Genomic DNA, 17,500 nt, shown 5'->3' with positions numbered 1-17,500 from the left:
GCGCCTGTCTAGTAAACAGGAGATCCTGGGTTCGATCCCCAATGGCGCCTCTTTTTAAACAAGCATGCCATATCTGGAAGTTTTTTCCTTTCTCTTTTTACAACACTTTGGAACCATTGCGTAAACTCGCGTAAACCTCACTAAACACTCGACGGGGATGTAGGTCAGATGGTAGAGCGCGCGCTTAGCGTGCGCGAGGTACCGTGATCGATGCCCAGCATCTCCACTTTTCTTCATTCCGAATTTCATTGTTGCCACTTTCTTATTGGAAATTAATCCAAAATCGCTCGTACGTCTCTGTGGCGCAATCGGTTAGCGCGTTCGGCTGTTAACCGAAAGGTTGGTGGTTCGAGCCCACCCAGGGACGACTTAAAAGATTTTTGTTTTCCAAACAAAGAAAACAACAAGTTTTTGGACAACTTGCGTCGTATCATGACAGTTTTTCAAAGTAAACATTTTCAGATCAGATTAATCGGCCAAGTGTGCAGTCTATCAGAAAAGTGTCTCTATAGCTCGGTGGTAGAGCACTGGTCTCGTAAACCAGGGGTCGCGAGTTCAAACCTCGCTGGAGGCAATTATCATTTTGCTAAAAACCTAACAGCAAGCATGCTTTGAAGTATCAGCTTTTCGTACAAATCACAGCTCCAGTGGCGCAATCGGTTAGCGCGCCGTACAACAGTTACGGAGATATGCGGAGGTTGTGAGTTCGAGCCTCACCTGGAGCAAACCTTTTCTTTGAGGCCAACTCAAAACTGGTAAGATTGTGAACCAAATGTACCAACAGCAACACATCCCTGGCGCCATGGCTTAGTGGTAAAGCGCCTGTCTAGTAAACAGGAGATCCTGGGTTCGATCCCCAGTGGCGCCTCATTTTAAACAAGCATGCCATATCTGGAAGTGTTTTTCTTTCTCTTTTTACAACACTTTGGAACCATTGCGTAAACTCGCGTAAACCTCACTAAACACTCGACGGGGATGTAGTTCAGATGGTAGAGCGCGCGCTTAGCATGCGCGAGGTACCGTGATCGATGCCCGGCATCTCCACTTTTCTTCTTCGCGAATTTCATTGTTACCACTTTCTTATTGGAAATTAATCCAAAATCACTCGTACGTCTCTGTGGCGCAATCGGTTAGCGCGTTCGGCTGTTAACCGAAAGGTTGGTGGTTCGAGCCCACCCAGGGACGTCTTAAAAGATTTTTGTTTTCCAAACAAAGAAAACACGGAAGTTTTTGGACAACTTGCGTCGTATCATGACAGTTTTTCAAAGCAAACATTTTCAGATCACAATAATCGGCCAAGTGCGCAGTCTATCCGAAAAGTGTCTCTATAGCTCAGTGGTAGAGCACTGGTCTCGTAAACCAGGGGTCGCGAGTTCAAACCTCGCTGGAGGCAATTATCATTTTGCTAAAAACCTAACAGCAAGCATGCTTTGAAGTATCAGCTTTTCGTACAAATCACAGCTCCAGTGGCGCAATCGGTTAGCGCGCCGTACTTATACAACAGTTACGGAGATATGCGGAGGTTGTGAGTTCGAGCCTCACCTGGAGCAAACCTTTTCTTTGAGGCCAACTCAAAACTGGTAAGATTGTGAACCAAATGTACCAACAGCAACACATCCCTGGCGCCATGCCATGGTGGTAAAGCGCCTGTCTAGTAAACAGGAGATCCTGGGTTCGATCCCCAGTGGCGCCTCTTTTTAAACAAGCATGCCATATCTGGAAGTTTTTTCCTTTCTCTTTTTACAACACTTTGGAACCATTGCGTAAACTCGCGTAAACCTCACTAAACACTCGACGGGGATGTAGCTCAGATGGTAGAGCGCGCGCTTAGCGTGCGCGAGGTACCGGGATCGATGCCCGGCATCTCCACTTTTCTTCATTCCGAATTTCATTGTTGCCACTTTCTTATTGGAAATTAATCCAAAATCACTCGTACGTATCTGTGGCGCAATCGGTTAGCGCGTTCGGCTGTTAACCGAAAGGTTGGTGGTTCGAGCCCACCCAGGGACGACTTAAAAGATTTTTGTTTTCCAAACAAAGAAAACAACAAGTTTTTGGACAACTTGCGTCGTATCATGACAGTTTTTCAAAGTAAACATTTTCAGATCAGATTAATCGGCCAAGTGTGCAGTCTATCCGAAAAGTGTCTCTATAGCTCAGTGGTAGAGCACTGGTCTCGTAAACCAGGGGTCGCGAGTTCAAACCTCGCTGGAGGCAATTATCATTTTGCTAAAAACCTAACAGCAAGCATGCTTTGAAGTATCAGCTTTTCGTACAAATCACAGCTCCAGTGGCGCAATCGGTTAGCGCGCCGTCCTTATACAACAGTTACGGAGATATGCGGAGGTTGTGAGTTCGAGCCTCACCTGGAGCAAACCTTTTCTTTGAGGCCAACTCAAAACTGGTAAGATTGTGAACCAAATGTACCAACAGCAACACATCCCTGGCGCCATGGCTTAGTGGTAAAGCGCCTGTCTAGTAAACAGGAGATCCTGGGTTCGATCCCCAGTGGCGCCTCTTTTTAAACAAGCATGCCATATCTGGAAGTTTTTTCCTTTCTCTTTTTACAACACTTTGGAACCATTGCGTAAACTCGCGTAAACCTCACTAAACACTCAACGGGGATGTAGCTCAGATGGTAGAGGGCGCGCTTAGCATGCGCGAGGTACCGGGATCGATGCCCGGCATCTATACTTTTCTTCATTCCGAATTTCATTGTTGCCACTTTCTTATTGGAAATTAATCCAAAATCACTCGTACGTCTCTGTGGCGCAATCGGTTAGCGCGTTCGGCTGTTAACCGAAAGGTTGGTGGTTCGAGCCCACCCAGGGACGTCTTAAAAGATTTTTGTTTTCCAAACAAAGAAAACACGGAAGTTTTTGGACAACTTGCGTCGTATCATGACAGTTTTTCAAAGTCAACATTTTCAGATCAGATTAATCGGCCAAGTGTGCAGTCTATCAGAAAAGTGTCTCTATAGCTCAGTGGTAGAGCACTGGTCTCGTAAACCAGGGGTCGCGAGTTCAAACCTCGCTGGAGGCAATCATCATTTTGCTAAAAACCTAACAGCAAGCATACTTCGAAGTATCAGCTTTTCGCACAAATCAGAGCTCCAGTGGGGCAATCGGTTAGCGCGCCGTACTTACACATCAGTTACGGAGATATGCGGAGGTTGTGAGTTCGAGCCTCACCTGGAGCAAACCTTTTCTTTGAGGCCAACTCAAAACTGGTAAGATTGTGAACCAAATGTACCAACATCAACACATCCCTGGCGCCATGGCTTAGTGGTAAAGCGCCTGTCTAGTAAACAGGAGATCCTGGGTTCGATCCCCAGTGGCGCCTCATTTTAAACAAGCATGCCATATCTGGAAGTTTTTTCCTTTCTCTTTTTACAACACTTTGGAACCATTGCGTAAACTCGCGTAAACCTCACTAAACACTCGACGGGGATGTAGGTCAGATGGTAGAGCGCGTGCTTAGCATGCGCGAGGTACCGGGATCGATGACCGGCATCTCCACTTTTCTTCATTCCGAATTTCATTGTTGCCACTTTCTCATTGGAAATTAATCCAAAATCACTCGTACGTCTCTGTGGCGCAATCGGTTAGCGCGTTCGGCTGTTAACCGAAAGGTTGGTGGTTCGAGCCCACCCAGGGGCGTCTTAAAAGATTTTTGTTTTCCAAACAAAGAAAACACGGAAGTTTTTGGACAACTTGCGTCGTATCATGACAGTTTTTCAAAGTCAACATTTTCAGATCAGATTAATCGGCCAAGTGCGCAGTCTATCCGAAAAGTGACTCTATAGTTCAGTGGTAGAACAGTGGTCTCGTATACCAGGCTGTGTGGGTTGAAAGTTCGCGCGAAGCAATCAACATTTTGCTAAAAACCTAACAGCAAGCATGCTTCGAAGTATCAGCTTTTTGTACAAATCACTGCTTCAGTGGCGCAATCGGTTAGCGCGCCGTACTTATACAACAGTTACGGAGATATGCGGAGGTTGTGAGTTCGAGCCTCACCTGGAGCAAACCTTTTCTTTGAGGCCAACTCAAAACTGGTAAGATTGTGAACCAAATGTACCAACAGCAACACATCCCTGGCGCCATGGCTTAGTGGTAAAGCGCCAGCCTAGTAAACAGGATACCCTGGGTTCGATCCCCAGTGGCGCCTCTTTTTAAACAAGCATGCCATATCTGGAAGTTTTTTCCTTTCTCTTTTTACAACACTTTGGAACCATTGCGTAAACTCGCGTAAACCTCACTAAACACTCGACGGGGATGTAGCTCAGATGGTAGAGCGCGCGCTTAGCATGCGCGAGGTACCGGGATCGATGCCCGGCATCTCCACTTTTCTTCATTCCGAATTTCATTGTTGCCACTTTCTTATTGGAAATTAATCCAAAATCTCTCGTACGTCTCTGTGGCGCAATCGGTTAGCGCGTTCGGCTGTTAACGGAAAGGTTGGTGGTTCGAGCCCACCCAGGGACGTCTTAAAAGATTTTTGTTTTCCAAACAAAGAAAACAACAAGTTTTTGGACAACTTGCGTCGTATCATGACAGTTTTTCAAAGCAAACATTTTCAGATCACAATAATCGGCCAAGTGCGCAGTCTATCAGAAAAGTGTCTCTATAGTTCAGTGGTAGAGCAGTGGTCTCGTATACCAGGCTGTGTGGGTTGAAAATTCGCGCGAAGCAATCAACATTTTGCTAAAAACCTAACAGCAAGCATGCTTCGAAGTATCAGCTTTTCGTACAAATCACTGCTTCAGTGGCGCAATCGGTTAGCGCGCCGTACTTATACAACAGTTACGGAGATATGCGGAGGTTGTGAGTTCGAGCCTCACCTGGAGCAAACCTTTTCTTTGAAGCCAACTTAAAACTGGTAAAATTGTGACCCAAATGTACCAACAGCAACACATCCCTGGCGCCATGGCTTAGTGGTAAAGCGCCAGCCTAGTAAACAGGAGATCCTGAGTTCGATCCCCAGTGGCGCCTCTTTTTAAACAAGCATGCCATATCTGGAAGGTTTTTCCTTTCTCTTTTTACAACACTTTGGAACCATTGCGTAAACTCGCGTAAACCTCACTAAACACTCGACGGGGATGTAGCTCAGATGGTAGAGCGCGCGCTTAGCGTGCGCGAGGTACCGTGATCGATGCCCGGCATCTCCACTTTTCTTCTTCGCGAATTTCATTGTTGCCACTTTCTTATTGGAAATTAATCCAAAATCACTCGTACGTCTCTGTGGCGCAATCGGTTAGCGCGTTCGGCTGTTAACCGAAAGGTTGGTGGATCGAGCCCACCCAGGGACGTCTTAAAAGATTTTTGTTTTCCAAACAAAGAAAACACGGAAGTTTTTGGACAACTTGCGTCGTATCATGACAGTTTTTCAAAGCAAACATTTTCAGATAAGATTAATCGGCCAAGTGTGCAGTCTATCAGAAAAGTGTCTCTATAGCTCAGTGGTAGAGCACTGGTCTCGTAAACCAGGGGTCGCGAGTTCAAACCTCGCTGGAGGCAATCATCATTTTGCTAAAAACCTAACAGCAAGCATGCTTTGAAGTATCAGCTTTTCATACAAATCACAGCTCCACTGGCGCAATCGGTTAGCGCGCCGTACTTATACAACAGTTACGGAGATATGCGGAGGTTGTGAGTTCGAGCCTCACCTGGAGCAAACCTTTTCTTTGAGGCCAACTCAAAACTGGTAAGATTGTGAACCAAATGTACCAACAGCAACACATCCCTGGCGCCATGGCTTAGTGGTAAAGCGCCTGTCTAGTAAACAGGAGATCCTGGGTTCGATCCCCAGTGGCGCCTCTTTTTAAACAAGTATGCCATATCTGGAAGTTTTTTCCTTTCTCTTTTTACAACACTTTGGAACCATTGCGTAAACCTCACTAAAAACTCGACGGGGATATAGCTCAGATGGTAGAGAGCGCGCTTAGCATGCGCGAGGTACCGTGGTCGATGCCCAGCATCTCCACTTTTCTTCATTCCGAATTTCATTGTTGCCACTTTCTTATTGGAAATTAATCCAAAATCGCTCGTACGTCTCTGTGGCGCAATCGGTTAGCGCGTTCGGCTGTTAACCGAAAGGTTGGTGGTTCGAGCCCACCCAGGGATGACTTAAAAGATTTTTGTTTTCCAAACAAAGAAAATAACAAGTTTTTGGACAACTTGCGTCGTATCATGACAGTTTTTCAAAGTAAACATTTTCAGATCAGATTAATCGGCCAAGTGTGCAGTCTATCAGAAAAGTGTCTCTATAGCTCAGTGGTAGAGCACTGGTCTCGTAAACCAGGGGTCGCGAGTTCAAACCTCGCTGGAGGCAATCATCATTTTGCTAAAAACCTAACAGCAAGCATGCTTTGAAGTATCAGCTTTTCATACAAATCACAGCTCCACTGGCGCAATCGGTTAGCGCGCCGTACTTATACAACAGTTACGGAGATATGCGGAGGTTGTGAGTTCGAGCCTCACCTGGAGCAAACCTTTTCTTTGAGGCCAACTCAAAACTGGTAAGATTGTGAACCAAATGTACCAACAGCAACACGTCCCTGGCGCCATGGCTTAGTGGTAAAGCGCCTGTCTAGTAAACAGGAGATCCTGGGTTCGATCCCCAGTGGCGCCTCTTTTTAAACAAGTATGCCATATCTGGAAGTTTTTTTCCTTTCTCTTTTTACAACACTTTGGAACCATTGCGTAAACCTCACTAAAAACTCGACGGGGATATAGCTCAGATGGTAGAGAGCGCGCTTAGCATGCGCGAGGTACCGTGGTCGATGCCCAGCATCTCCACTTTTCTTCATTCCGAATTTCATTGTTGCCACTTTCTTATTGGAAATTAATCCAAAATCGCTCGTACGTCTCTGTGGCGCAATCGGTTAGCGCGTTCGGCTGTTAACCGAAAGGTTGGTGGTTCGAGCCCACCCAGGGACGACTTAAAAGATTTTTGTTTTCCAAACAAAGAAAATAACAAGTTTTTGGACAACTTGCGTCGTATCATGACAGTTTTTCAAAGTAAACATTTTCAGATCAGATTAATCGGCCAAGTGTGCAGTCTATCAGAAAAGTGTCTCTATAGCTCAGTGGTAGAGCACTGGTCTCGTAAACCAGGGGTCGCGAGTTCAAACCTCGCTGGAGGCAATTATCATTTTGCTAAAAACCTAACAGCAAGCATGCTTTGAAGTATCAGCTTTTCATACAAATCACAGCTCCACTGGCGCAATCGGTTAGCGCGCCGTACTTATACAACAGTTACGGAGATATGCGGAGGTTGTGAGTTCGAGCCTCACCTGGAGCAAACCTTTTCTTTGAGGCCAACTCAAAACTGGTAAGATTGTGAACCAAATGTACCAACAGCAACACATCCCTGGCGCCATGGCTTAGTGGTAAAGCGCCTGTCTAGTAAACAGGAGATCCTGGGTTCGATCCCCAGTGGCGCCTCTTTTTAAACAAGCATGCCATATCTGGAAGTTTTTTCCTTTCTCTTTTTACAACACTTTGGAACCATTGCGTAAACTCGCGTAAACCTCACTAAACACTCAACGGGGATGTAGCTCAGATGGTAGAGGGCGCGCTTAGCATGCGCGAGGTACCGGGATCGATGCCCGGCATCTATACTTTTCTTCATTCCGAATTTCATTGTTGCCACTTTCTTATTGGAAATTAATCCAAAATCACTCGTACGTCTCTGTGGCGCAATCGGTTAGCGCGTTCGGCTGTTAACCGAAAGGTTGGTGGTTCGAGCCCACCCAGGGACGTCTTAAAAGATTTTTGTTTTCCAAACAAAGAAAACACGGAAGTTTTTGGACAACTTGCGTCGTATCATGACAGTTTTTCAAAGTCAACATTTTCAGATCAGATTAATCGGCCAAGTGTGCAGTCTATCAGAAAAGTGTCTCTATAGCTCAGTGGTAGAGCACTGGTCTCGTAAACCAGGGGTCGCGAGTTCAAACCTCGCTGGAGGCAATCATCATTTTGCTAAAAACCTAACAGCAAGCATACTTCGAAGTATCAGCTTTTCGCACAAATCAGAGCTCCAGTGGCGCAATCGGTTAGCGCCCCGTACTTACACATCAGTTACGCAGATATGCGGAGGTTGTGAGTTCGAGCCTCACCTGGAGCAAACCTTTTCTTTGAGGCCAACTCAAAACTGGTAAGATTGTGAACCAAATGTACCAACAGCAACACATCCCTGGCGCCATGGCTTAGTGGTAAAGCGCCTGTCTAGTAAACAGGAGATCCTGGGTTCGATCCCCAGTGGCGCCTCATTTTAAACAAGCATGCCATATCTGGAAGTTTTTGCCTTTCTCTTTTTACAACACTTTGGAACCATTGCGTAAACTCGCGTAAACCTCACTAAACACTCGACGGGGATGTAGGTCAGATGGTAGAGCGCGCGCTTAGCGTGCGCGAGGTACCGTGATCGATGCCCGGCATCTCCACTTTTCTTCTTCGCGAATTTCATTGTTGCCACTTTCTTATTGGAAATTAATCCAAAATCACTCGTACGTCTCTGTGGCGCAATCGGTTAGCGCGTTCGGCTGTTAACCGAAAGGTTGGTGGTTCGAGCCCACCCAGGGACGTCTTAAAAGATTTTTGTTTTCCAAACAAAGAAAACACGGAAGTTTTTGGACAACTTGCGTCGTATCATGACAGTTTTTCAAAGTAAACATTTTCAGATCAGATTAATCGGCCAAGTGCGCAGTCTATCCGAAAAGTGACTCTATAGTTCAGTGGTAGAACAGTGGTCTCGTATACCAGGCTGTGTGGGTTGAAAGTTCGCGCGAAGCAATCAACATTTTGCTAAAAACCTAACAGCAAGCATGCTTCGAAGTATCAGCTTTTTGTACAAATCACTGCTTCAGTGGCGCAATCGGTTAGCGCGCCGTACAACAGTTACGGAGATATGCGGAGGTTGTGAGTTCGAGCCTCACCTGGAGCAAACCTTTTCTTTAAAGCCAACTCAAAACTGGTAAAATTGTGACCCAAATGTACCAACAGCAACACATCCCTGGCGCCATGGCTTAGTGGTAAAGCGCCAGCCTAGTAAACAGGAGATCCTGGGTTCGATCCCCAGTGGCGCCTCTTTTTAAACAAGCATGCCATATCTGGAAGTTTTTTCCTTTCTCTTTTTACAACACTTTGGAACCATTGCGTAAACTCGCGTAAACCTCACTAAACACTCGACGGGGATGTAGCTCAGATGGTAGAGCGCGCGCTTAGCATGCGCGAGGTACCGGGATCGATGCCCGGCATCTCCACTTTTCTTCATTCCGAATTTCATTGTTGCCACTTTCTTATTGGAAATTAATCCAAAATCACTCGTACGTCTCTGTGGCGCAATCGGTTAGCGCGTTCGGCTGTTAACGGAAAGGTTGGTGGTTCGAGCCCACCCAGGGACGTCTTAAAATATTTTTGTTTTCCAAACAAAGAAAACACGGAAGTTTTTGGACAACTTGCGTCGTATCATGACAGTTTTTCAAAGTACACATTTTCAGATCAGATTAATCGGCCAAGTGTGCAATCTATCCGAAAATTCTCTCTATAGCTCAGTGGTAGAGCACTGGTCTCGTAAACTAGGGGTCGCGAGTTCAAACCTCGCTGGAGGCAATCATCGTTTTGCTAAAAACCTAACAGCAAGCATGCTTTGAAGTATCAGCTTTTCGTACAAATCACAGCTCCAGTGGCGCAATCGGTTAGCGCGCCGTACTTATACAACAGTTACGGAGATATGCGGAGGTTGTGAGTTCGAGCCTCACCTGGAGCAAACCTTTTCTTTGAGGCCAACTCAAAACTGGTAAGATTGTGAACCAAATGTACCAACAGCAACACATCCCTGGCGCCATGGCTTAGTGGTAAAGCGCCTGTCTAGTAAACAGGAGATCCTGGGTTCGATCCCCAGTGGCGCCTCTTTTTAAACAAGCATGCCATATCTGGAAGTTTTTTCCTTTCTCTTTTTACAACACTTTGGAACCATTGCGTAAACTCGCGTAAACCTCACTAAACACTCAACGGGGATGTAGCTCAGATGGTAGAGGGCGCGCTTAGCATGCGCGAGGTACCGGGATCGATGCCCGGCATCTATACTTTTCTTCATTCCGAATTTCATTGTTGCCACTTTCTTATTGGAAATTAATCCAAAATCACTCGTACGTCTCTGTGGCGCAATCGGTTAGCGCGTTCGGCTGTTAACCGAAAGGTTGGTGGTTCGAGCCCACCCAGGGACGTCTTAAAAGATTTTTGTTTTCCAAACAAAGAAAACACGGAAGTTTTTGGACAACTTGCGTCGTATCATGACAGTTTTTCAAAGTCAACATTTTCAGATCAGATTAATCGGCCAAGTGTGCAGTCTATCAGAAAAGTGTCTCTATAGCTCAGTGGTAGAGCACTGGTCTCGTAAACCAGGGGTCGCGAGTTCAAACCTCGCTGGAGGCAATCATCATTTTGCTAAAAACCTAACAGCAAGCATACTTCGAAGTATCAGCTTTTCGCACAAATCAGAGCTCCAGTGGCGCAATCGGTTAGCGCCCCGTACTTACACATCAGTTACGCAGATATGCGGAGGTTGTGAGTTCGAGCCTCACCTGGAGCAAACCTTTTCTTTGAGGCCAACTCAAAACTGGTAAGATTGTGAACCAAATGTACCAACAGCAACACATCCCTGGCGCCATGGCTTAGTGGTAAAGCGCCTGTCTAGTAAACAGGAGATCCTGGGTTCGATCCCCAGTGGCGCCTCATTTTAAACAAGCATGCCATATCTGGAAGTTTTTGCCTTTCTCTTTTTACAACACTTTGGAACCATTGCGTAAACTCGCGTAAACCTCACTAAACACTCGACGGGGATGTAGGTCAGATGGTAGAGCGCGCGCTTAGCGTGCGCGAGGTACCGTGATCGATGCCCGGCATCTCCACTTTTCTTCTTCGCGAATTTCATTGTTGCCACTTTCTTATTGGAAATTAATCCAAAATCACTCGTACGTCTCTGTGGCGCAATCGGTTAGCGCGTTCGGCTGTTAACCGAAAGGTTGGTGGTTCGAGCCCACCCAGGGACGTCTTAAAAGATTTTTGTTTTCCAAACAAAGAAAACACGGAAGTTTTTGGACAACTTGCGTCGTATCATGACAGTTTTTCAAAGTAAACATTTTCAGATCAGATTAATCGGCCAAGTGCGCAGTCTATCCGAAAAGTGACTCTATAGTTCAGTGGTAGAACAGTGGTCTCGTATACCAGGCTGTGTGGGTTGAAAGTTCGCGCGAAGCAATCAACATTTTGCTAAAAACCTAACAGCAAGCATGCTTCGAAGTATCAGCTTTTCGTACAAATCACTGCTCCAGTGGCGCAATCGGTTAGCGCGCCGTACTTATACAACAGTTACGGAGATATGCGGAGGTTGTGAGTTCGAGCCTCACCTGGAGCAAACCTTTTCTTTGAGGCCAACTCAAAACTGGTAAGATTGTGAACCAAATGTACCAAATGCAACACATCCCTGGCGCCATGGCTTAGTGGTAAAGCGCCAGCCTAGTAAACAGGAGATCCTGGGTTCGATCCCCAGTGGCGCCTCTTTTTAAACAAGCATGCCATATCTGGAAGTTTTTTCCTTTCTCTTTTTACAACACTTTGGAACCATTGCGTAAACTCGCGTAAACCTCACTAAACACTCGACGGGGATGTAGCTCAGATGGTAGAGCGCGCGATTAGCGTGCTCGAGGTACCGTGATCGATGCCCGGCATCTCCACTTTTCTTCATTCCGAATTTCATTGTTGCCACTTTCTTATTGGAAATTAATCCAAAATCGCTCGTACGTCTCTGTGGCGCAATCGGTTAGCGCGTTCGGCTGTTAACCGAAAGGTTGGTGGTTCGAGCCCACCCAGGGACGGCTTAAAAGATTTTTGTTTTCCAAACAAAGAAAACACGGAAGTTTTTGGACAACTTGCGTCGTATCATGACAGTTTTTCAAAGTACACATTTTCAGATCAGATTAATCGGCCAAGTGTGCAATCTATCCGAAAATTCTTTCTATAGCTCAGTGGTAGAGCACTGGTCTCGTAAACTAGGGGTCGCGAGTTCAAACCTCGCTGGAGGCAATCATCGTTTTGCTAAAAACCTAACAGCAAGCATGCTTTGAAGTTTCAGCTTTTCGTACAAATCACAGCTCCAGTGGCGCAATCGGTTAGCGCGCCGTACTTATACAACAGTTACGGAGATATGCGGAGGTTGTGAGTTCGAGCCTCACCTGGAGCAAACCTTTTCTTTGAGGCCAACTCAAAACTGGTAAGATTGTGAACCAAATGTACCAACAGCAACACATCCCTGGCGCCATGGCTTAGTGGTAAAGCGCCTGTCTAGTAAACAGGAGATCCTGGGTTCGATCCCCAGTGGCGCCTCATTTCAAACAAGCATGCCATATCTGGAAGTTTTTTCCTTTCTCTTTTTACAACACTTTGGAACCATTGCGTAAACTCGCGTAAACCTCAGTAAACACTCGACGGGGATGTAGCTCAGATGGTAGAGCGCGCGCTTAGCATGCGCGAGGTACCGGGATCGATGCCCGGCATCTCCACTTTTCTTCATTCCGAATTTCATTGTTGCCACTTTCTTATTGGAAATTAATCCAAAATCGCTCGTACGTCTCTGTGGCGCAATCGGTTAGCGCGTTCGGCTGTTAACCGAAAGGTTGGTGGTTCGAGCCCACCCAGGGACGTCTTAAAAGATTTTTGTTTTCCAAACAAAACAAAAAAACACGGAAGTTTTTGGACAACTTGCGTCGTATCATGACAGTTTTTCAAAGCAAACATTTTCAGATCACAATAATCGGCCAAGTGCGCAGTCTATCCGAAAAGTGTCTCTATAGTTCAGTGGTAGAGCAGTGGTCTCGTATACTAGGCTGTGTGGGTTGAAAATTCGCGCGAAGCAATCATCGTTTTGCTAAAAACCTAACAGCAAGCATGCTTCGAAGTATCAGCTTTTCGTACAAATCACAGCTCCAGTGGCGCAATCGGTTAGCGCGCCGTACTTATACAACAGTTACGGAGATATGCGGAGGTTGTGAGTTCGAGCCTCACCTGGAGCAAACCTTTTCTTTAAAGCCAACTCAAAACTGGTAAAATTGTGACCCAAATGTACCAACAGCAACACATCCCTGGCGCCATGGCTTAGTGGTAAAGCGCCAGCCTAGTAAACAGGAGATCCTGGGTTCGATCCCCAGTGGCGCCTCTTTTTAAACAAGCATGCCATATCTGGAAGTTTTTTCCTTTCTCTTTTTACAACACTTTGGAACCATTGCGTAAACTCGCGTAAACCTTACAAAACACTCGACGGGGATCTATCTCAGATGGTAGAGCGCGCGCTTAGCATGCGCGAGGTACCGGGATCGATGCCCGGCATCTCCACTTTTCTTCATTCCGAATTTCATTGTTGCCACTTTCTTATTGGAAATTAATCCAAAATCGCTCGTACGTCTCTGTGGCGCAATCGGTTAGCGCGTTCGGCTGTTAACCGAAAGGTTGGTGGTTCGAGCCCACCCAGGGACGGCTTAAAAGATTTTTGTTTTCCAAACAAAGAAAACACGGAAGTTTTTGGACAACTTGCGTCGTATCATGACAGTTTTTCAAAGTACACATTTTCAGATCAGATTAATCGGCCAAGTGTGCAATCTATCCGAAAATTCTTTCTATAGCTCAGTGGTAGAGCACTGGTCTCGTAAACTAGGGGTCGCGAGTTCAAACCTCGCTGGAGGCAATCATCGTTTTGCTAAAAACCTAACAGCAAGCATGCTTTGAAGTTTCAGCTTTTCGTACAAATCACAGCTCCAGTGGCGCAATCGGTTAGCGCGCCGTACTTATACAACAGTTACGGAGATATGCGGAGGTTGTGAGTTCGAGCCTCACCTGGAGCAAACCTTTTCTTTGAGGCCAACTCAAAACTGGTAAGATTGTGAACCAAATGTACCAACAGCAACACATCCCTGGCGCCATGGCTTAGTGGTAAAGCGCCTGTCTAGTAAACAGGAGATCCTGGGTTCGATCCCCAGTGGCGCCTCATTTCAAACAAGCATGCCATATCTGGAAGTTTTTTCCTTTCTCTTTTTACAACACTTTGGAACCATTGCGTAAACTCGCGTAAACCTCAGTAAACACTCGACGGGGATGTAGCTCAGATGGTAGAGCGCGCGCTTAGCATGCGCGAGGTACCGGGATCGATGCCCGGCATCTCCACTTTTCTTCATTCCGAATTTCATTGTTGCCACTTTCTTATTGGAAATTAATCCAAAATCGCTCGTACGTCTCTGTGGCGCAATCGGTTAGCGCGTTCGGCTGTTAACCGAAAGGTTGGTGGTTCGAGCCCACCCAGGGACGTCTTAAAAGATTTTTGTTTTCCAAACAAAACAAAAAAACACGGAAGTTTTTGGACAACTTGCGTCGTATCATGACAGTTTTTCAAAGCAAACATTTTCAGATCACAATAATCGGCCAAGTGCGCAGTCTATCCGAAAAGTGTCTCTATAGTTCAGTGGTAGAGCAGTGGTCTCGTATACTAGGCTGTGTGGGTTGAAAATTCGCGCGAAGCAATCATCGTTTTGCTAAAAACCTAACAGCAAGCATGCTTCGAAGTATCAGCTTTTCGTACAAATCACAGCTCCAGTGGCGCAATCGGTTAGCGCGCCGTACTTATACAACAGTTACGGAGATATGCGGAGGTTGTGAGTTCGAGCCTCACCTGGAGCAAACCTTTTCTTTAAAGCCAACTCAAAACTGGTAAAATTGTGACCCAAATGTACCAACAGCAACACATCCCTGGCGCCATGGCTTAGTGGTAAAGCGCCAGCCTAGTAAACAGGAGATCCTGGGTTCGATCCCCAGTGGCGCCTCTTTTTAAACAAGCATGCCATATCTGGAAGTTTTTTCCTTTCTCTTTTTACAACACTTTGGAACCATTGCGTAAACTCGCGTAAACCTTACAAAACACTCGACGGGGATCTATCTCAGATGGTAGAGCGCGCGCTTAGCATGCGCGAGGTACCGGGATCGATGCCCGGCATCTCCACTTTTCTTCATTCCGAATTTCATTGTTGCCACTTTCTTATTGGAAATTAATCCAAAATCGCTCGTACGTCTCTGTGGCGCAATCGGTTAGCGCGTTCGGCTGTTAACCGAAAGGTTGGTGGTTCGAGCCCACCCAGGGACGTCTTAAAAGATTTTTGTTTTCCAAACAAAACAAAAAAACACGGAAGTTTTTGGACAACTTGCGTCGTATCATGACAGTTTTTCAAAGCAAACATTTTCAGATCACAATAATCGGCCAAGTGCGCAGTCTATCCGAAAAGTGTCTCTATAGTTCAGTGGTAGAGCAGTGGTCTCGTATACCAGGCTGTGTGGGTTGAAAATTCGCGCGAAGCAATCAACATTTTGCTAAAAATCTAACAGCAAGCATGCTTCGAAGTATCAGCTTTTCGTACAAATCACTGCTCCAGTGGCGCAATCGGTTAGCGCGCCGTACTTATACAACAGTTACGGAGATATGCGGAGGTTGTGAGTTCGAGCCTCACCTGGAGCAAACCTTTTCTTTGAGGCCAACTCAAAACTGGTAAGATTGTGAACCAAATGTACCAACAGCAACACATCCCTGGCGCCATGGCTTAGTGGTAAAGCGCCTGTCTAGTAAACAGGAGATCCTGGGTTCGATCCCCAGTGGCGCCTCATTTTAAACAAGTATGCCATATCTGGAAGTTTTTTCCTTTCTCTTTTTACAACACTTTGGAACCATTGCGTAAACTCGCGTAAACCTCACTAAACACTCGACGGGGATGTAGCTCAGATGGTAGAGCGTGCGCTTAGCATGCGCGAGGTACCGGGATCGATGCCCGGCATCTCCACGTTTCTTCATTCCGAATTTCATTGTTGCCACTTTCTTATTGGAAATTAATCCAAAATCCCTCGTACGTCTCTGTGGCGCAATCGGTTAGCGCGTTCGGCTGTTAACCGAAAGGTTGGTGGTTCGAGCCCACCCAGGGACGTCTTAAAAGATTTTTGTTTTCCAAACAAAACAAAAAAACACGGAAGTTTTTGGACAACTTGCGTCGTATCATGACAGTTTTTCAAAGCAAACATTTTCAGATCACAATAATCGGCCAAGTGCGCAGTCTATCCGAAAAGTGTCTCTATAGTACAGTGGTAGAGCAGTGGTCTCGTATACCAGGCTGTGTGGGTTGAAAATTCGCGCGAAGCAATCAACATTTTGCTAAAAACCTAACAGCAAGCATGCTTCGAAGTATCAGCTTTTCGTACAAATCACTGCTCCAGTGGCGCAATCGGTTAGCGCGCCGTACTTATACAACAGTTACGGAGATATGCGGAGGTTGTGAGTTCGAGCCTCACCTGGAGCAAACCTTTTCTTTAAAGCCAACTCAAAACTGGTAAAATTGTGACCCAAATGTACCAACAGCAACACATCCCTGGCGCCATGGCTTAGTGGTAAAGCGCCAGCCTAGTAAACAGGAGATCCTGGGTTCGATCCCCAGTGGCGCCTCTTTTTAAACAAGCATGCCATATCTGGAAGTTTTTTCCTTTCTCTTTTTACAACACTTTGGAACCATTGCGTAAACTCGCGTAAACCTCACTAAACACTCGACGGGGATGTAGCTCAGATGGTAGAGCGCGCGCTTAGCATGCGCGAGGTACCGGGATCGATGCCCGGCATCTCCACTTTTCTTCATTCCGAATTTCATTGTTGCCACTTTCTTATTGGAAATTAATCCAAAATCGCTCGTACGTCTCTGTGGCGCAATCGGTTAGCGCGTTCGGCTGTTAACCGAAAGGTTGGCGGTTCGAGCCCACCCAGGGACGTCTTAAAAATTTTTGTTTTGCAAACAAAGAAAACACGGAAGTTTTTGGACAACTTGCGTCGTATCATGACAGTTTTTCAAAGTACACATTTTCAGATCAGATTAATCGGCCAAGTGTGCAATCTATCCGAAAATTCTCTCTATAGCTCAGTGGTAGAGCACTGGTCTCGTAAACTAGGGGTCGCGAGTTCAAACCTCGCTGGAGGCAATCATCGTTTTGCTAAAAACCTAACAGCAAGCATGCTTTGAAGTATCAGCTTTTCGTACTAATCACAGCTCCAGTGGCGCAATCGGTTAGCGCGCCGTACTTATACAACAGTTACGGAGATATGCGGAGGTTGTGAGTTCGAGCCTCACCTGGAGCAAACCTTTTCTTTAAAGCCAACTCAAAACTGGTAAGATTGTGAACCAAATGTACCAACAGCAACACATCCCTGGCGCCATGGCTTAGTGGTAAAGCGCCAGCCTAGTAACAGGAGATCCTGGGTTCGATCCCCAGTGGCGCCTCTTTTCAAACAAGCATGCCATATCTGGAAGTTTTTTCCTTTCTCTTTTTACAACACTTTGGAACCATTGCGTAAACTCGCGTAAACCTCAGTAAACACTCGACGGGGATGTAGCTCAGATGGTAGAGCGCGCGCTTAGCATGCGCGA

General features: G+C 46.1%; 1 protein-coding gene and 84 non-coding genes across 85 annotated transcripts in view; 84 read left to right on the top strand and 1 right to left on the bottom strand.

Moving 5' to 3' along the window:
• Trnat-agu (transfer RNA threonine (anticodon AGU)) overlaps positions 1-50 on the top strand; it is a 72-nt gene extending 22 nt beyond the window's left edge. Inside the window, exon 1 of the tRNA in view lies at positions 1-50. This exon is cut by the window's left edge and continues 22 nt beyond it. This is a non-coding gene — a tRNA (tRNA-Thr).
• Positions 1-17,500, bottom strand: part of LOC145204722 (pappalysin-1-like) — a 126,022-nt gene that overhangs the window by 56,892 nt on the left and 51,630 nt on the right. The gene's annotated exons all lie outside the window — the stretch shown is intronic.
• Positions 294-367, top strand: Trnan-guu (transfer RNA asparagine (anticodon GUU)). Its single transcript has one exon. It is a non-coding gene; the product is annotated as a tRNA-Asn (tRNA).
• On the top strand, positions 503-574 carry Trnat-cgu (transfer RNA threonine (anticodon CGU)). Its single transcript has one exon. It is a non-coding gene; the product is annotated as a tRNA-Thr (tRNA).
• Positions 642-725, top strand: Trnac-aca (transfer RNA cysteine (anticodon ACA)). Its single transcript is given in 2 exon segments — positions 642-679; positions 690-725. It is a non-coding gene; the product is annotated as a tRNA-Cys (tRNA).
• Trnat-agu (transfer RNA threonine (anticodon AGU)) lies at positions 797-868 on the top strand. The gene has a single exon. It is a non-coding gene; the product is annotated as a tRNA-Thr (tRNA).
• Positions 1,112-1,185, top strand: Trnan-guu (transfer RNA asparagine (anticodon GUU)). Its single transcript has one exon. It is a non-coding gene; the product is annotated as a tRNA-Asn (tRNA).
• On the top strand, positions 1,322-1,393 carry Trnat-cgu (transfer RNA threonine (anticodon CGU)). The gene has a single exon. It is a non-coding gene; the product is annotated as a tRNA-Thr (tRNA).
• On the top strand, positions 1,461-1,550 carry Trnai-uau (transfer RNA isoleucine (anticodon UAU)). The gene is given in 2 exon segments: positions 1,461-1,498; positions 1,515-1,550. It is a non-coding gene; the product is annotated as a tRNA-Ile (tRNA).
• Trnat-agu (transfer RNA threonine (anticodon AGU)) lies at positions 1,622-1,693 on the top strand. Its single transcript has one exon. It is a non-coding gene; the product is annotated as a tRNA-Thr (tRNA).
• Trnaa-agc (transfer RNA alanine (anticodon AGC)) lies at positions 1,797-1,869 on the top strand. The gene has a single exon. It is a non-coding gene; the product is annotated as a tRNA-Ala (tRNA).
• Positions 1,937-2,010, top strand: Trnan-guu (transfer RNA asparagine (anticodon GUU)). The gene has a single exon. It is a non-coding gene; the product is annotated as a tRNA-Asn (tRNA).
• Positions 2,146-2,217, top strand: Trnat-cgu (transfer RNA threonine (anticodon CGU)). The gene has a single exon. It is a non-coding gene; the product is annotated as a tRNA-Thr (tRNA).
• On the top strand, positions 2,285-2,374 carry Trnai-uau (transfer RNA isoleucine (anticodon UAU)). The gene is given in 2 exon segments: positions 2,285-2,322; positions 2,339-2,374. It is a non-coding gene; the product is annotated as a tRNA-Ile (tRNA).
• Positions 2,446-2,517, top strand: Trnat-agu (transfer RNA threonine (anticodon AGU)). The gene has a single exon. It is a non-coding gene; the product is annotated as a tRNA-Thr (tRNA).
• On the top strand, positions 2,761-2,834 carry Trnan-guu (transfer RNA asparagine (anticodon GUU)). Its single transcript has one exon. It is a non-coding gene; the product is annotated as a tRNA-Asn (tRNA).
• Positions 2,971-3,042, top strand: Trnat-cgu (transfer RNA threonine (anticodon CGU)). Its single transcript has one exon. It is a non-coding gene; the product is annotated as a tRNA-Thr (tRNA).
• Positions 3,110-3,199, top strand: Trnav-uac (transfer RNA valine (anticodon UAC)). The gene is given in 2 exon segments: positions 3,110-3,147; positions 3,164-3,199. It is a non-coding gene; the product is annotated as a tRNA-Val (tRNA).
• Positions 3,271-3,342, top strand: Trnat-agu (transfer RNA threonine (anticodon AGU)). The gene has a single exon. It is a non-coding gene; the product is annotated as a tRNA-Thr (tRNA).
• Trnan-guu (transfer RNA asparagine (anticodon GUU)) lies at positions 3,586-3,659 on the top strand. The gene has a single exon. It is a non-coding gene; the product is annotated as a tRNA-Asn (tRNA).
• On the top strand, positions 3,935-4,024 carry Trnai-uau (transfer RNA isoleucine (anticodon UAU)). Its single transcript is given in 2 exon segments — positions 3,935-3,972; positions 3,989-4,024. It is a non-coding gene; the product is annotated as a tRNA-Ile (tRNA).
• Trnat-agu (transfer RNA threonine (anticodon AGU)) lies at positions 4,096-4,167 on the top strand. Its single transcript has one exon. It is a non-coding gene; the product is annotated as a tRNA-Thr (tRNA).
• Positions 4,271-4,343, top strand: Trnaa-agc (transfer RNA alanine (anticodon AGC)). The gene has a single exon. It is a non-coding gene; the product is annotated as a tRNA-Ala (tRNA).
• Positions 4,411-4,484, top strand: Trnan-guu (transfer RNA asparagine (anticodon GUU)). Its single transcript has one exon. It is a non-coding gene; the product is annotated as a tRNA-Asn (tRNA).
• On the top strand, positions 4,759-4,848 carry Trnai-uau (transfer RNA isoleucine (anticodon UAU)). Its single transcript is given in 2 exon segments — positions 4,759-4,796; positions 4,813-4,848. It is a non-coding gene; the product is annotated as a tRNA-Ile (tRNA).
• On the top strand, positions 4,920-4,991 carry Trnat-agu (transfer RNA threonine (anticodon AGU)). The gene has a single exon. It is a non-coding gene; the product is annotated as a tRNA-Thr (tRNA).
• Trnan-guu (transfer RNA asparagine (anticodon GUU)) lies at positions 5,235-5,308 on the top strand. The gene has a single exon. It is a non-coding gene; the product is annotated as a tRNA-Asn (tRNA).
• Trnat-cgu (transfer RNA threonine (anticodon CGU)) lies at positions 5,445-5,516 on the top strand. The gene has a single exon. It is a non-coding gene; the product is annotated as a tRNA-Thr (tRNA).
• Positions 5,584-5,673, top strand: Trnai-uau (transfer RNA isoleucine (anticodon UAU)). Its single transcript is given in 2 exon segments — positions 5,584-5,621; positions 5,638-5,673. It is a non-coding gene; the product is annotated as a tRNA-Ile (tRNA).
• Trnat-agu (transfer RNA threonine (anticodon AGU)) lies at positions 5,745-5,816 on the top strand. The gene has a single exon. It is a non-coding gene; the product is annotated as a tRNA-Thr (tRNA).
• On the top strand, positions 6,050-6,123 carry Trnan-guu (transfer RNA asparagine (anticodon GUU)). The gene has a single exon. It is a non-coding gene; the product is annotated as a tRNA-Asn (tRNA).
• Trnat-cgu (transfer RNA threonine (anticodon CGU)) lies at positions 6,259-6,330 on the top strand. Its single transcript has one exon. It is a non-coding gene; the product is annotated as a tRNA-Thr (tRNA).
• On the top strand, positions 6,398-6,487 carry Trnai-uau (transfer RNA isoleucine (anticodon UAU)). The gene is given in 2 exon segments: positions 6,398-6,435; positions 6,452-6,487. It is a non-coding gene; the product is annotated as a tRNA-Ile (tRNA).
• Trnat-agu (transfer RNA threonine (anticodon AGU)) lies at positions 6,559-6,630 on the top strand. The gene has a single exon. It is a non-coding gene; the product is annotated as a tRNA-Thr (tRNA).
• Positions 6,865-6,938, top strand: Trnan-guu (transfer RNA asparagine (anticodon GUU)). Its single transcript has one exon. It is a non-coding gene; the product is annotated as a tRNA-Asn (tRNA).
• Trnat-cgu (transfer RNA threonine (anticodon CGU)) lies at positions 7,074-7,145 on the top strand. The gene has a single exon. It is a non-coding gene; the product is annotated as a tRNA-Thr (tRNA).
• Trnai-uau (transfer RNA isoleucine (anticodon UAU)) lies at positions 7,213-7,302 on the top strand. The gene is given in 2 exon segments: positions 7,213-7,250; positions 7,267-7,302. It is a non-coding gene; the product is annotated as a tRNA-Ile (tRNA).
• On the top strand, positions 7,374-7,445 carry Trnat-agu (transfer RNA threonine (anticodon AGU)). The gene has a single exon. It is a non-coding gene; the product is annotated as a tRNA-Thr (tRNA).
• Positions 7,689-7,762, top strand: Trnan-guu (transfer RNA asparagine (anticodon GUU)). Its single transcript has one exon. It is a non-coding gene; the product is annotated as a tRNA-Asn (tRNA).
• On the top strand, positions 7,899-7,970 carry Trnat-cgu (transfer RNA threonine (anticodon CGU)). The gene has a single exon. It is a non-coding gene; the product is annotated as a tRNA-Thr (tRNA).
• Trnav-uac (transfer RNA valine (anticodon UAC)) lies at positions 8,038-8,127 on the top strand. Its single transcript is given in 2 exon segments — positions 8,038-8,075; positions 8,092-8,127. It is a non-coding gene; the product is annotated as a tRNA-Val (tRNA).
• Trnat-agu (transfer RNA threonine (anticodon AGU)) lies at positions 8,199-8,270 on the top strand. The gene has a single exon. It is a non-coding gene; the product is annotated as a tRNA-Thr (tRNA).
• On the top strand, positions 8,514-8,587 carry Trnan-guu (transfer RNA asparagine (anticodon GUU)). Its single transcript has one exon. It is a non-coding gene; the product is annotated as a tRNA-Asn (tRNA).
• On the top strand, positions 8,863-8,946 carry Trnac-aca (transfer RNA cysteine (anticodon ACA)). Its single transcript is given in 2 exon segments — positions 8,863-8,900; positions 8,911-8,946. It is a non-coding gene; the product is annotated as a tRNA-Cys (tRNA).
• Trnat-agu (transfer RNA threonine (anticodon AGU)) lies at positions 9,018-9,089 on the top strand. Its single transcript has one exon. It is a non-coding gene; the product is annotated as a tRNA-Thr (tRNA).
• Trnaa-agc (transfer RNA alanine (anticodon AGC)) lies at positions 9,193-9,265 on the top strand. The gene has a single exon. It is a non-coding gene; the product is annotated as a tRNA-Ala (tRNA).
• Positions 9,333-9,406, top strand: Trnan-guu (transfer RNA asparagine (anticodon GUU)). Its single transcript has one exon. It is a non-coding gene; the product is annotated as a tRNA-Asn (tRNA).
• Positions 9,543-9,614, top strand: Trnat-cgu (transfer RNA threonine (anticodon CGU)). Its single transcript has one exon. It is a non-coding gene; the product is annotated as a tRNA-Thr (tRNA).
• On the top strand, positions 9,682-9,771 carry Trnai-uau (transfer RNA isoleucine (anticodon UAU)). Its single transcript is given in 2 exon segments — positions 9,682-9,719; positions 9,736-9,771. It is a non-coding gene; the product is annotated as a tRNA-Ile (tRNA).
• Positions 9,843-9,914, top strand: Trnat-agu (transfer RNA threonine (anticodon AGU)). Its single transcript has one exon. It is a non-coding gene; the product is annotated as a tRNA-Thr (tRNA).
• Positions 10,158-10,231, top strand: Trnan-guu (transfer RNA asparagine (anticodon GUU)). The gene has a single exon. It is a non-coding gene; the product is annotated as a tRNA-Asn (tRNA).
• Positions 10,368-10,439, top strand: Trnat-cgu (transfer RNA threonine (anticodon CGU)). The gene has a single exon. It is a non-coding gene; the product is annotated as a tRNA-Thr (tRNA).
• On the top strand, positions 10,507-10,596 carry Trnav-uac (transfer RNA valine (anticodon UAC)). Its single transcript is given in 2 exon segments — positions 10,507-10,544; positions 10,561-10,596. It is a non-coding gene; the product is annotated as a tRNA-Val (tRNA).
• Trnat-agu (transfer RNA threonine (anticodon AGU)) lies at positions 10,668-10,739 on the top strand. Its single transcript has one exon. It is a non-coding gene; the product is annotated as a tRNA-Thr (tRNA).
• Positions 10,983-11,056, top strand: Trnan-guu (transfer RNA asparagine (anticodon GUU)). The gene has a single exon. It is a non-coding gene; the product is annotated as a tRNA-Asn (tRNA).
• Positions 11,332-11,421, top strand: Trnai-uau (transfer RNA isoleucine (anticodon UAU)). Its single transcript is given in 2 exon segments — positions 11,332-11,369; positions 11,386-11,421. It is a non-coding gene; the product is annotated as a tRNA-Ile (tRNA).
• Trnat-agu (transfer RNA threonine (anticodon AGU)) lies at positions 11,493-11,564 on the top strand. The gene has a single exon. It is a non-coding gene; the product is annotated as a tRNA-Thr (tRNA).
• Positions 11,808-11,881, top strand: Trnan-guu (transfer RNA asparagine (anticodon GUU)). Its single transcript has one exon. It is a non-coding gene; the product is annotated as a tRNA-Asn (tRNA).
• On the top strand, positions 12,017-12,089 carry Trnat-cgu (transfer RNA threonine (anticodon CGU)). The gene has a single exon. It is a non-coding gene; the product is annotated as a tRNA-Thr (tRNA).
• Positions 12,157-12,246, top strand: Trnai-uau (transfer RNA isoleucine (anticodon UAU)). The gene is given in 2 exon segments: positions 12,157-12,194; positions 12,211-12,246. It is a non-coding gene; the product is annotated as a tRNA-Ile (tRNA).
• On the top strand, positions 12,318-12,389 carry Trnat-agu (transfer RNA threonine (anticodon AGU)). Its single transcript has one exon. It is a non-coding gene; the product is annotated as a tRNA-Thr (tRNA).
• Trnaa-agc (transfer RNA alanine (anticodon AGC)) lies at positions 12,493-12,565 on the top strand. Its single transcript has one exon. It is a non-coding gene; the product is annotated as a tRNA-Ala (tRNA).
• On the top strand, positions 12,633-12,706 carry Trnan-guu (transfer RNA asparagine (anticodon GUU)). Its single transcript has one exon. It is a non-coding gene; the product is annotated as a tRNA-Asn (tRNA).
• On the top strand, positions 12,986-13,075 carry Trnai-uau (transfer RNA isoleucine (anticodon UAU)). The gene is given in 2 exon segments: positions 12,986-13,023; positions 13,040-13,075. It is a non-coding gene; the product is annotated as a tRNA-Ile (tRNA).
• Positions 13,147-13,218, top strand: Trnat-agu (transfer RNA threonine (anticodon AGU)). The gene has a single exon. It is a non-coding gene; the product is annotated as a tRNA-Thr (tRNA).
• On the top strand, positions 13,462-13,535 carry Trnan-guu (transfer RNA asparagine (anticodon GUU)). The gene has a single exon. It is a non-coding gene; the product is annotated as a tRNA-Asn (tRNA).
• Trnat-cgu (transfer RNA threonine (anticodon CGU)) lies at positions 13,671-13,743 on the top strand. Its single transcript has one exon. It is a non-coding gene; the product is annotated as a tRNA-Thr (tRNA).
• On the top strand, positions 13,811-13,900 carry Trnai-uau (transfer RNA isoleucine (anticodon UAU)). Its single transcript is given in 2 exon segments — positions 13,811-13,848; positions 13,865-13,900. It is a non-coding gene; the product is annotated as a tRNA-Ile (tRNA).
• Trnat-agu (transfer RNA threonine (anticodon AGU)) lies at positions 13,972-14,043 on the top strand. Its single transcript has one exon. It is a non-coding gene; the product is annotated as a tRNA-Thr (tRNA).
• On the top strand, positions 14,147-14,219 carry Trnaa-agc (transfer RNA alanine (anticodon AGC)). Its single transcript has one exon. It is a non-coding gene; the product is annotated as a tRNA-Ala (tRNA).
• On the top strand, positions 14,287-14,360 carry Trnan-guu (transfer RNA asparagine (anticodon GUU)). The gene has a single exon. It is a non-coding gene; the product is annotated as a tRNA-Asn (tRNA).
• Trnai-uau (transfer RNA isoleucine (anticodon UAU)) lies at positions 14,640-14,729 on the top strand. The gene is given in 2 exon segments: positions 14,640-14,677; positions 14,694-14,729. It is a non-coding gene; the product is annotated as a tRNA-Ile (tRNA).
• On the top strand, positions 14,801-14,872 carry Trnat-agu (transfer RNA threonine (anticodon AGU)). Its single transcript has one exon. It is a non-coding gene; the product is annotated as a tRNA-Thr (tRNA).
• Trnan-guu (transfer RNA asparagine (anticodon GUU)) lies at positions 15,116-15,189 on the top strand. The gene has a single exon. It is a non-coding gene; the product is annotated as a tRNA-Asn (tRNA).
• On the top strand, positions 15,469-15,558 carry Trnai-uau (transfer RNA isoleucine (anticodon UAU)). The gene is given in 2 exon segments: positions 15,469-15,506; positions 15,523-15,558. It is a non-coding gene; the product is annotated as a tRNA-Ile (tRNA).
• On the top strand, positions 15,630-15,701 carry Trnat-agu (transfer RNA threonine (anticodon AGU)). Its single transcript has one exon. It is a non-coding gene; the product is annotated as a tRNA-Thr (tRNA).
• On the top strand, positions 15,805-15,877 carry Trnaa-agc (transfer RNA alanine (anticodon AGC)). Its single transcript has one exon. It is a non-coding gene; the product is annotated as a tRNA-Ala (tRNA).
• On the top strand, positions 15,945-16,018 carry Trnan-guu (transfer RNA asparagine (anticodon GUU)). Its single transcript has one exon. It is a non-coding gene; the product is annotated as a tRNA-Asn (tRNA).
• On the top strand, positions 16,298-16,387 carry Trnai-uau (transfer RNA isoleucine (anticodon UAU)). The gene is given in 2 exon segments: positions 16,298-16,335; positions 16,352-16,387. It is a non-coding gene; the product is annotated as a tRNA-Ile (tRNA).
• Trnat-agu (transfer RNA threonine (anticodon AGU)) lies at positions 16,459-16,530 on the top strand. Its single transcript has one exon. It is a non-coding gene; the product is annotated as a tRNA-Thr (tRNA).
• Trnaa-agc (transfer RNA alanine (anticodon AGC)) lies at positions 16,634-16,706 on the top strand. The gene has a single exon. It is a non-coding gene; the product is annotated as a tRNA-Ala (tRNA).
• Positions 16,774-16,847, top strand: Trnan-guu (transfer RNA asparagine (anticodon GUU)). The gene has a single exon. It is a non-coding gene; the product is annotated as a tRNA-Asn (tRNA).
• On the top strand, positions 16,983-17,054 carry Trnat-cgu (transfer RNA threonine (anticodon CGU)). Its single transcript has one exon. It is a non-coding gene; the product is annotated as a tRNA-Thr (tRNA).
• Trnai-uau (transfer RNA isoleucine (anticodon UAU)) lies at positions 17,122-17,211 on the top strand. The gene is given in 2 exon segments: positions 17,122-17,159; positions 17,176-17,211. It is a non-coding gene; the product is annotated as a tRNA-Ile (tRNA).
• Positions 17,457-17,500, top strand: part of Trnaa-agc (transfer RNA alanine (anticodon AGC)) — a 73-nt gene continuing 29 nt past the window's right edge. Inside the window, exon 1 of the tRNA in view lies at positions 17,457-17,500. This exon is cut by the window's right edge and continues 29 nt beyond it. This is a non-coding gene — a tRNA (tRNA-Ala).

This window comes from Phallusia mammillata, chromosome 8 (assembly GCF_965637545.1).
Source record: "Phallusia mammillata chromosome 8, kaPhaMamm4.hap1.1, whole genome shotgun sequence".
Classification (NCBI taxonomy): Eukaryota; Metazoa; Chordata; class Ascidiacea; order Phlebobranchia; family Ascidiidae; genus Phallusia; species Phallusia mammillata.
This window is presented reverse-complemented; position numbering and strand designations above follow the sequence as displayed.